The sequence below is a fragment of the Arachis hypogaea genome, chromosome 20 (assembly GCF_003086295.3).
Source record: "Arachis hypogaea cultivar Tifrunner chromosome 20, arahy.Tifrunner.gnm2.J5K5, whole genome shotgun sequence".
NCBI lineage: Eukaryota > Viridiplantae > Streptophyta > Magnoliopsida > Fabales > Fabaceae > Arachis > Arachis hypogaea.
Window position 1 is genome coordinate 50,579,470 of NC_092055.1, and position 11,685 is coordinate 50,591,154.

Genomic DNA, 11,685 nt, shown 5'->3' on the forward strand with positions numbered 1-11,685 from the left:
ATTATCCTGTTATCTCTCTTCTCTCATGAATTGAGTCCGGTTTTTCAAACTGAGACTATTTACGAAAAACAGAATCAAAACTCCTAACTGATACGGTTCAAAAACAAGGTTCTTCGCGATTGCGTTATTGAGCTTGCCTCAGAAGAGGTTCTAGCTTAAGGATGACATAATGACAATGATGATTGAGATACTTTATGATATATAAGAGGTGTTCCCCTTACTGATTTTCCAAAGAAATCTGTGCCTTCAGAAAAGATCTCGCGTACTCGAAAAACAAGGTTGTTACACTACTAGTCCCGCTCATCTAATTGAAACTAATCTTCATGGATATTTTTGAGATTTATTGTATATTCTCTTCTTTTTATCCTATTTTGTTTTTATTTGCTTGGGGACAAGCAACAATTTAAGTTTGGTATTGTGATGAGCGGATAATTTATACCCTTTTGGCATTGTTTTTACATAGTTTTTAGTATGTTTTAGCTACTTTTTATTATATTTTTATTAGTTTTTATGCAAAAATCATATTTTTGGACTTTACTATGAGTTTGTGTGTTTTTCTGTGATTTCAGGTATTTTCTGGCTGAAATTGAGGGACCTGAGCAAAAATCTGATTCAGAGGCTGAGAAAGGACTACAGATGCTGTTGGATTCTAACCCTCCTACACTTGATTGCGTTGGAAAGTAAACATCTTGGGCTTTCCATTAATATATAATAGTCTATACTTTGCCCGAGATTTGATGGCCCAAACTGGCATTAAACTCCAGCCAAAAACTTTCTGGCGTAAAACGCCAGAACTGGCACCAAAACTGGAGTTAAACGCCCAAACTGGCACCCAAGCTGGCGTTTAACTCCAAGAATGGCCTATGCACGTTAAAGCTTCAATGCTCAGCCCAAGCACACACCAAGTGGGCCCCGGGAGTAGATTTCTGCACTATCTGCACTTAGTTACTTATTTCTGTAAACCCTAGTAACTAGTTTAGTATAAATAGCACTTTTTACTATTGTAATCAGGCTTTTTTGATGAACTTGGAACCTCTTTAAGAGGCTCCCCATTCGACCATGCCTAGACCTCTTTTCTCTTATGTATTTTCTACGGTGGAGTTTCTACTCCTCATAGATTAAGGTGAGGAGCTCTGTTGTTCTTCATGAATTAATGCAAGTACTATTGTTTTTCTTTCAATTCACGCCTACTTCTTCTCCAAGATATACTCTCGTAATTAATTCAGTTAAGTTAGAATGAAGGGGTGACCCGTGACAATCACCCACTATCTTCGTTACTCGCTTAGCCAAGATCCGCGTGCCTGATAACCACAAGCGGTCTACATGATGTTCAACATAGTCATTGGACGACAGCCAGAGTATATTCTCTTGGGTATCTAATACACGGACCGAATCCGTGAGATTAGTATCTTCGTGGTATAGGCTAGAACTAACTGGCAGGAATTCCTGAGATCCGGAAAGTCTAAACCTTGTCTGTGGTATTTCGAGTAGGATCTGGAAAGAGATAACTGTGACGAGTTTCAAACTTGCGAATGTTGAGCACAGTGACAATGTGCAAAAGGATAGAGAGATCCTATTCCGACACTAGTGAGAACCAACAGATGATTAGCCGTGCGGTAGCTGTACCTGATATTTTTCATCTGAGACGAGAAATCCGACAGTTGATTAGCCGTGCAGAGATCGTACCTGGTATTTGTCATCCGAGAGGATCATACAGCTTGCCATGGAAGGGAGCACGCATGATTGGAAGAAGTCAATAGAAAAGCAGAGGTTCAGAAGTAACAAAGCATCTCCAAACGCTTATTTGAAATTCCCACCAATGAATTACATAAGTACCTTTATCTTATTTTATGTTTTATTTATCTTTTAATTATCAAAACCTCATAACCATTTGAATCCGCCTGACTAAGATTTACAGGATGACCATAGCTTGCTTCAAGCCGACAATCTCCGTGGGATCGACCCTTACTCACATAAGGTATTACGTAGACGAACAAGTGCACTTGCTAGTTAGTTGTGCGGAGTTGTGAAAAGTGTGATCACGATTTCGTGCACCACCCACCCACGCGTACGCGTGCCTAACACGTATGTGTCACCAGCCATTTCAGCCTTTCACGCGTGTACGTGAGCGAAGCGCACGCGTCGTATGTCATTTCGGCGAACTCTAGTACAATGAACAAAGAGTTGTGCCGACACTATGCTGGAATCGTGCATTTGGCATGGAGAGCACTCACACGTACGCATGATTGACGCTTACGCGTCACTGAGATTTCACCTTACCCACGCGTACGCGTGGGCGTTGATGCACGAAAACTTGTATCGCTACAAATTTTCCTCGGCAAGTATACCGAATTGTCATCAAGTAAAAACTCACAATAGAGTGAGGTCGAATCTCATAGGGATTGATTCGTTGACCAACTTTAATTAGAGGAGTGTTCTAGTTGAGCTAAGTAGAATTGAATTGAGAATTGCAGAAAATTAAATGGCGAAAAAAGTAAATGACAAAAACTGTAAATGGCTGAAAGTAAATGGCGGAACGTAAGGTGCAGAAAGTAAAATTGCAGAAACTTAAATGGGATTTGAAAAAATGAACATTAAAGTAAATAACAAGAATTAAAGAGAATAGGTAAGATCAGAAATATGGGAGTTCATTGGGCGTACGAGATGTTGCATTCTCCGGATTAAGTTCATATTCATCTCTTCCTCAATCAATGCATTCATTGACTTTCTTGGCAATCTTAAGTGATTGGATTCCAATGTCTTGGCAATCCATTCTCTCTAAGCTTGAACAATTGCCCAATATCTTGATTTAATTGCTCATGGGAAGAGATGAAGTTTGGTCACTGATTATACCACACACTTTCATAGATCAAAGTATTGGTAGGATTACATGTCACTATATCCATCCAACCCCCAACCTAATCCAGCATGAGAAAGCGTTTCTAGCATGATCTCCTCATTCCTCTTTCAAGGCTCCGAGGAAACCCAATTATGAACAGTTTCTCTATCGAGATAAATTGCTCAATTGAATGAAGATCGAATGCTTTCTAGCAAAATCAAGAGAAAAGAAAGAAGAAGATGATGAAAACTATTATTGATCCATTGAATTACAACAGAGCTCCCTAACCCAATGAAAAGGGGTTTAGTTGTTCATCGCTCTGGAATGGAAAGCAAAAATGAAAAGTGCATCGTAAAGTAAACTAAATTATAGTGAAAGTAAATGTACAGGGTGTTTACAATTTTGGATCCCCAGATCCCAATCTCCCTTCTAGTTCAAAACTACCCCTATATATACTACTTCTCTTATCTTCTGTTGGCTCTGCAAGTCTTGGATTTGGGACTTTGATCTTTAGTTGAAGCAGTTACAGTCTCAGTGGGCTTAGCTCAGCTTGCTGAAGGAAGTTGAGTCAGGTATGACTGGCGTTAGTCAAGGCGTTAGTGGGTTTAACGTTAAGTGTAAATTCTGGTTCAAAGACATTAGTGACGCTAACTTTGTCACTAACGTCCCAAACCACTTGAGCTGCGTTAACCCAATATTAGTGCCACTAACGTGACCACTAACTCGGCCTTGTCTAACTTTTGATAGCGTTATTGGCGTTAACTTTGCCATTAACGCTACCGTCCATCCTTCATCAACGTTAATGGTCCACGTTAGTGGTGCTAACATGGCCATTAACGTGGGCATACCATGACACGAAGGCATTAGTGACACTAACTTTGTCACTAACGCTACAAAACTCCTTCCCTTCTACGTTAGTGCCCCCATTAGTGGCACTAACGTGGCCACTAACGTGTGTATATTGGCCATCTCCAACGTTAGTGACAAAGTTAGTGTCACTAACGTTGGCTCTCATCCTCTTGCTCCACGTTAATCCCCACGTTAGTGGCGTTAACGTGGCCACTAACGTGGGTAATCTTGGCCTCTTTCAATGTTAGTGACAAAGTTAGTGTCACTAACGTTGGCTCCTCTTTGCACTCCACGTTAATGCCCACGTTAGTGGCATTAACGTTGCCACTAACGTGGGTCATCCTAGTCCTTTCCAACGTTAGTGACAAAGTTAGTGTCACTAACGTTGGCGACTCCTTTTGCTCCACGTTAACGTCCACATTAGTGGCGTTAACATAGCTCTTAACGTGGGTGTTTCATGGCCTTTCTAACGTTAGTGGTGTTAACTTCACCACTAACGTTGGAGCTTCCCCTTTCTTACACGTTAGTCCCACTAAAAGTGGGACTAACGTGGGCTAAGTTGGCCTTCGAAGACGTTAGTGGTGTTAACTTCACCACTAACGTTGCAAGCTTGCTCTCCTTCCACGTTAATGACCACATTAGTGGCACTAACGTGGCTCTTCTCTGCTTCATTTGGCCTGAAATCCAACAAACACAGTGCATCAAAGCTTTGTTCTAGATCATGAGATTATGCATCATCTAATTAGCCATTCAATTCATGCATTATTCTCTGAAAAGTTAGTGATGCCAGAAGAAAAGTATTGACTATTATATATCGTTGGAAATCTCTGAAAGTTGAATTTTCAACGCCACTAAAATTGCATGAATTGGACTTCTATACCTCAAGTTATGCCCATTTGAGTGCAAGGAGGTCAGGGTTGACAACATCCACTTTCTTCTTTTTTCTTCTGCACGAACTCTGTCAAATTCGCCCAAATCTTTGCTGAAATTAATAAAACCAGAATGCGCCTCAAAGTAGCATCCAAATAGGCTTCAAACACTAAAATCTAAATAAAACTCAATAAATTCATATCTAAAATAATAAGAAAATATAGAAAAGATGCTCACGCATCACAACACCAAACTTGAACTGTTGCTTGTCCTCAAGCAACTAAAAACAATATAGGACTGAGAAGAGAAATTGCCTAAGACTTGAGTGTTCATTTAAGCTCGTGTCCAATCACTGAGTGGGGTTAATGACATTGTGATTCTGAATAGGTTTGGCATCTCACTATCCTTTGAAGTTTAGAAATATTGATATCTTTCAGAACTAGAACTCGGATGATATTATGGATTCTTTTCCTTCTTAAGCTTTGATTGATCCTTGAACATAGCTTTTTCTTTTCTTTCCTTTAGTGCTTTGCACCTTGAGTCTAGCCGTAACTCTTAGTGTTTTGTCCTCAAGCTTAACTTGGCACATAAACACCACAAGTACTTAATTGGGAAACTCTTTGAGTTCTAGTTCTTTCTTTTTATTCCTCCCAGTTAGTGGTGCTCAAAACCTTTGGCATACTCACTACAACAAAGACGCTACTTTGCGACGATTTAGTGGACGGCCTTGGTTATTGACGTGGGGAAGTGATTTTACGGCAACTAATTTAATAGTGGTTTTAAACCGCTGTGATATACAAGTAATTAGAATTTAATCCATTTTTTACCGGCGGTTACGAACCGCTGCAATATTCTTATGGTTTTTAATTTTGGGCTATTCGCGGCGGTTATAAAACCGCCACTAATTTCAAATCAAATTGAAAAAAAAATTGGATTTTTCTTTTGAAAAAGCTTTTTTTTATTTAATTTTATAGATATATTTTTTGGACATTTTTGGTTTTTTTAATACTATAAATCTTAATATTTTAAAGTCATTGAATCTAAACTTGTGGCAAAAATAACAAAATTAACTGGAAAATAAATTAATATATTTATAAAAATATCAAAATAGTAAATCTCTTGCTAAGAATTGCATAGTCAAATTCAAAAAAAATGTTTGCTTCAAACCAAAATAACTCCAATCCTAGGATTCTAGTTTTCACTCTGTCCTTCTATGGAATTCATCCCTACAGCGATGTCTACCGACAGCTCCTCACCCTGCCATTGAAATAAATATCTCAGAGCACTCTCCATCGCCTGCCTCTTTTTCTTCTCAGTTGCTGCTTGAACCTAATAGATTACAAGCATTGCAATCTTAAGACTGTAAATAGAAAAATGAAAAGAAGTAAACTCAGGCACACAAAATTATGGAATATAACAACAATAAAGCATTTTATCAAACATCAGTTGAGCAAAAACATTCTTTTAAATCAACATAGGAATAAAAACAAAATCAACTTACAACCATTTCAGAATAGATTTTAAAATAAAAACTATTTACCAATAAGTAGTAGTAGAAGTGTGGCTCGAATATCAAATGTTGCGCGAGGCAGGTTTCCTCTTCCTTTACTTTCAACAGCAACACCTAATGCAATGTCATCAGTAGCTGCTCTAGCCAATTGAATTAGTGGCCAATAGAGCAAGGCAGTAGGAACATGTTCAATTAAACTGCATTGCACTTGTGAGACTTGGATTTCTACCATTTTATACATCATCTCCAAAGGACAGAGCCATAGCTGGAGGAACTCTTAAGCACAATTGAAAAAATAGTATGTCACGCATTAAGGAAATAAAATAGAGGGTTGAGCAAAATAGATATGATATGCTAACAAATACTCAAATGGAAGTCTTAAACATCAACAAAAATTCCAAGGGGTCATCTAGATAGACAACATTTAGAATACATCATCAATCAAAAAATAAACTTAATAAGTGTGGGGAGTCATTTAATTTCTTATAAAATGCTTCTTCATCGGACAAACAAACAAATTTTATTACATAACATACAAAGGCACCTTTCCAACAACATCCAATTTAAAGTATGGAATTCTTTTCCTTAAGAAGTTAAAAAACATATAGATATAATTATCCCTTGTTATAATGGTTATCACAATTTCCATGATTCTAGTATATAAGAGATTAAGAACAATAAGTTCAAAGCATTGAATGAATAAATAATTACTTTTAGAATATTCATTTAGTCTATTTCATTTATCTAATGAAAGACCAAGTCCAAGGCATTGCTCATTGTGTCTATCATTGCGTTTGCCTTCTTAAGATGCTAATCTTTTTTTCCACGGCTTTTGCTGTTTGACTGTTACATTTCATGCTCATCTAAAAAAATTTTGCATCTCATAAGAAGCCTCTCTAGAACATACAAAAAATCCTATCTACTATAGTTGTATTTTGACTTTAAAATACCACACATTAGTAAAACATGTTGGTTAACATGGAAATAAGCTTATAGTGAACTAATTCTGCCCAAGAGTTCTCCCTACTGGTTCTTATAAGCTCCTTCATAACCTAAATGCATACTTTGATGTGAGAAATCTTTTTTTAGAGAAGAAAAAAGTGAGCAACTAAATTAACCAAGCACATCATGCTTAAAGATACAACATATATCAATAATTAGTAATGGAATGGTGATGAACACCTACTCAAATACCAAATATAAAAGATGAGCAGGATTCCAAATGCCATTGAATAATCCATGCCTTAAGTGATCAAACTACAGAGCTTAGACAAGAATATAGCACAATACATAAATGTCACTGTCAAGAATAATGTTATGCCTTAATTCTTAAAACCACAGTTTTACATTTGTCCTTATCTTTTAATAATGGAAAAATTTTCCATGAAACTAACTAGAGAATAGTATCAAGGAAAAATGAGGCTCTTGATATTTTCATGTCCTTCCATCACAAAATAATTTTATGCCCACAAAAATGCTAAATAGTCATACTAGTTACCTAATTAAATAAATGTTAGGAGCTAAATTGACTTTAAAACTTACACTAAAAAAATCTCAAATCAAGGGCCCTCTGCCTCCATAATATTTTCATCCTACAAATACTAAGCACTACACATGCATGTTATTCCATGATAGCCAATCTCATATATACAATTCCTCTTTTATGGTTTTTATGTTTAAGAAAGAAAAAAAGGCTAACATGTCTAGAGATAGACATATATGCATAATATAGATGTAATAAGAAAAATCAATTCCCAAAGGATGGGCAAGAAAGCATACGATTGTTGAATCTATAAAATGTACTTGTAGTGGCACCAATAGTAGCAATCTGTGCAATAATAAAATTCATGAACAAAGTTTACAACTTTAAAACACCCATACAATTAAAAATAGTAAAATTCCTATACTACACTCAATTGCATCCTTCACTACACTCAATTTTTTATCGACGTCTCTTGAAAGAGGAGCTACATAGTAAAGATTACTGGGTACAAGAAACAAGCAAAACCAATTTTAAGGTGCATAGAAAGAAAATTCAGAACAAATCAAATAAAAAATAAATGGTATGTAGAGGACCTTTTCACTTTTTAAATTTTTTCATATACAAGGTTAAGACAGCACAAGCATTTAGTGTATCTAATAACAGGTTAAAGGAGAAGAAATTAAATTATCCTTTTGATAACAAAGTTAAGTCTTTTTCTATTAATAACAAACTGAGTAAATTGAGTATATATAGAGCGAGCTATTAGTCCAAAGACCAGCTTTAAATATATTTTGTAGCACGATAGAAGTTTGGTAAGAACAATAATCAAATGATAACAACACTATTCTTATTCATGTTTATATAATTGTAGTTATTCACTGAAATTCCTACATGAAGACAAGTATGTGGATTTATGCATATTTCTTCTGTACATGTTCTCTTACATTATATTTGATGCTTTTAGGATCTTTTTTTGCCTTTGTTAAATATTTATTTTTCTTCTTGTTTTTCATCCATTGAGAGATTCAAGCAATCGATAATAAATTAACAAGAAGAAAAATAAACAATAAAATCCATTAAGAAAATAACTTTTATCAAATTGAATGATGTCTAATCTAGACATAAATATCATGTTAAGGTTCTCATACAATAATTGAGCACAAAACCCTCTTTCTAGAATGTCATTATATAATAGTTGAAAATTCCAAGCTCAGAAGCAGAACATAGATCCTATTAGCATACAAAGAGCATAATAAAGATCAACATAAACACTTAGCGTTTCTTTATATGATTTATACATGCACCTAAGTCCCTCTTTTTTAATGATTCCAATTTAAAAAATAGGAAGCACGATCCATGACCAATTGACCATTCCTCTAATAATGATAATGACCCATTTTTTTTATATTTCGCCTCATTTAGAGTGTTAGTAACTAGTTTACTACTATTTCGAATTAAAATTTGACTTGATGAGAATGTTAATAACTTAGACGTTCTAATCCTGATATATAGTAGATAGCTAGTTATTAGTACTGAAGTTGAGTTATTTCTAACTTTATGGAAGAACTCTAATAAAGCAAGGAATGAAGACAATCGATGCACATGATTCGGATGAAATTAAGCTGAGCTGAACCTTAAGGCTCTCAATTGATAATGTAAGTGTGTAACAAAGTCCCATAAAAAGGATGGTTGGGGACCTTATTTCAAATAATTACATCTATAATATTACTAAAACTGAATCAAACATTATTGAAGCTGAATCAATCAAATAACATTTTTCATTTATTTATTCTAACTATCAATTTCAATACAAAGCACACAATAAATAAAAAAAGTAGTACCTTCAAATCCCTAACTCTAAATAGCAACAACTAACCCCAATTAATAGAAGATTTAGACAAATTCTGAATCAAAATTTTGAACCAAGAATGAAAACAAGAAAGAAAGATCAATGTGGAAGGATGAACTAGTGACACGGGAGAGGCCGCGATAGCTCAGATTGGTGCACGGGGGAGGAGGGTGTAAGGGTTTCATGCATGAACGAGGAGATGGAAAACTTCAACGCCGATGAGAGATGGACGGAGGGTAGCCGCATGACTCCACAACCACACAAAGGCGCAGGGTGGATCAGAGATTAGGGTTTTCACACACCATGGATGAAGGAATATAGGTTTCAGGCACTATGGAGGAGAGTCGAAAGCTCGACGCTGGAGAGAGGAGGAGGGATTAGCGACGCATGGTGGAGCAGCAGTGCCAGGGTTTCGTGTGCTACCAATCTCACTTCGTGGGTTTCTGCAATATTATGGGAAACTGCTGGTTATAAGATAAAAAAAAAGGCAAAATAAAAATTGAATTATGATAAAGATTCAAATTAGTGGCATTTCTTGATGCAGTCGCCGCCGATGGTGTGGCACATGAAGGGCTGGTGCTTTTGCAGACATGTTTTGCGGTGGTAAGTTGAGCGGCTGGCAATTTTGACCGCTATGCTCTTTGTCTCTTGTAGTGTCTGCAATTGCACTTAGTTTCGACTTTTAGTGCTCTGTCTCAAGAGTTACTTGACACATTCACACCACAAGCATATGGTTAGAAAAATAACTCTTTGAGCTTTTAGTCATATTTGACCTTCCTAACCATTGATGCTCAGAGTCTTGAAGCTTGTTTTTTATCATTTTTTTTCTTTTATTTTTATTTTTTGCTGTTTGTTTTGCTTCAAGGATCAATTTCTTACTGAGTTTAGAGAATCCATAATACTTTTCTAGGTTCTTGTACTTCAAGAATCAACACTCTTGACTTCCATATCAATCATGCACCGTTCAGTTCATACATTCAGAATCATAAATAATACCACCACATAAAAGTAACCAGAATAACTCATAATATATATAACTCAAGTCTCGTGCATTTTGCTACTTCTTTTCTTCTTTTTCTTTTTTTTCAAGCTCAGTGAGCAATACATGAAACCTCTTTTCAAAACAAGTATAAAATTTTTAAAGATAATTAAAACTACTAAATATCAATAGAACTGTTGACTCTAAACAAGATCATGCAAGACACTATAAATCACTAAAAAACAGGAGATAACTAATATAAGAACGGAAATAGGGAAATAGCATAAAAAGGAACTAAACCACCTCAATCGTCATGGTGGTCGTTGATGCATGGGAATTACTCCAGTTTAGATTTTTTTTCTCAAAAGTAGAATTTCGTTGCAAGTATAGACCAAACCAGCAATTAACTCCCACGATCAAAGTTTAGAAATTCAAAGATTTGTCACAATCTAAACAAATATAAAACAGGAGTTTTAAATCCCGGGTCGTCTCTCTAGGACCATGCAAATTAGATGTCACACTCTTAGTTGTGAGAAAAAGGAGGGTTTTGAAGCATAGAAACGGAAAAATTAAAAGAACTAGCAAGAGATCAAAAAGGAAATTAATGCAATTTAGAAGAAAGCGAGGTCAAAACTAGTGAAAATGCAATAATTGCATAAAAGAGCCTTGACTTGAGAGTGAGAATTAAGGAATTCTATCATTGTCATAACCACAAATATGGCAACTATGATGAGTTAATCTTACTTCGTCAACTCCTAACATTGAGGAGTAAGTCAAGCAAGCATAATTAACCTTAATTCATAAGTCCTAGCTAACTTACTAATTAAATTAGTAAAAAGCTAGCGTCAATGGAAACAAGGATCAACTAACAACCCAAGAATTGCCACTAAATGTCGGACATTATGACTCTAGTATCCTAGGAACTCATTTCCCAAGCCAAGGTGTGAAAATCTACTCAAAATCCATAATTGGCATTTTCACAAACACCTTGTGGGTATAAAAGAAAAACATGTCAAATTGCAAAAGATAATGAAAACTATAACCAAACTATTCACAATGTCAATAATAGAAACTCAATCAAGCATATAGAAATCATAAAACATTAAATTCATCAACCAAAACTTCAAGAAATTAAAATTGCATATATTAACAAAGTAACTTGAACTATGAGCAAAATGTAGCAAGAGTATTGTAATTAAAGAGAAATTAAAGAGTAGTTACAAAGGAGATGAGCAAAATCAAAGATCAAAACTGAAATTATAAAATTCTACAATGAAACCTAAATAAACCCTAAGAGAGAATTTCC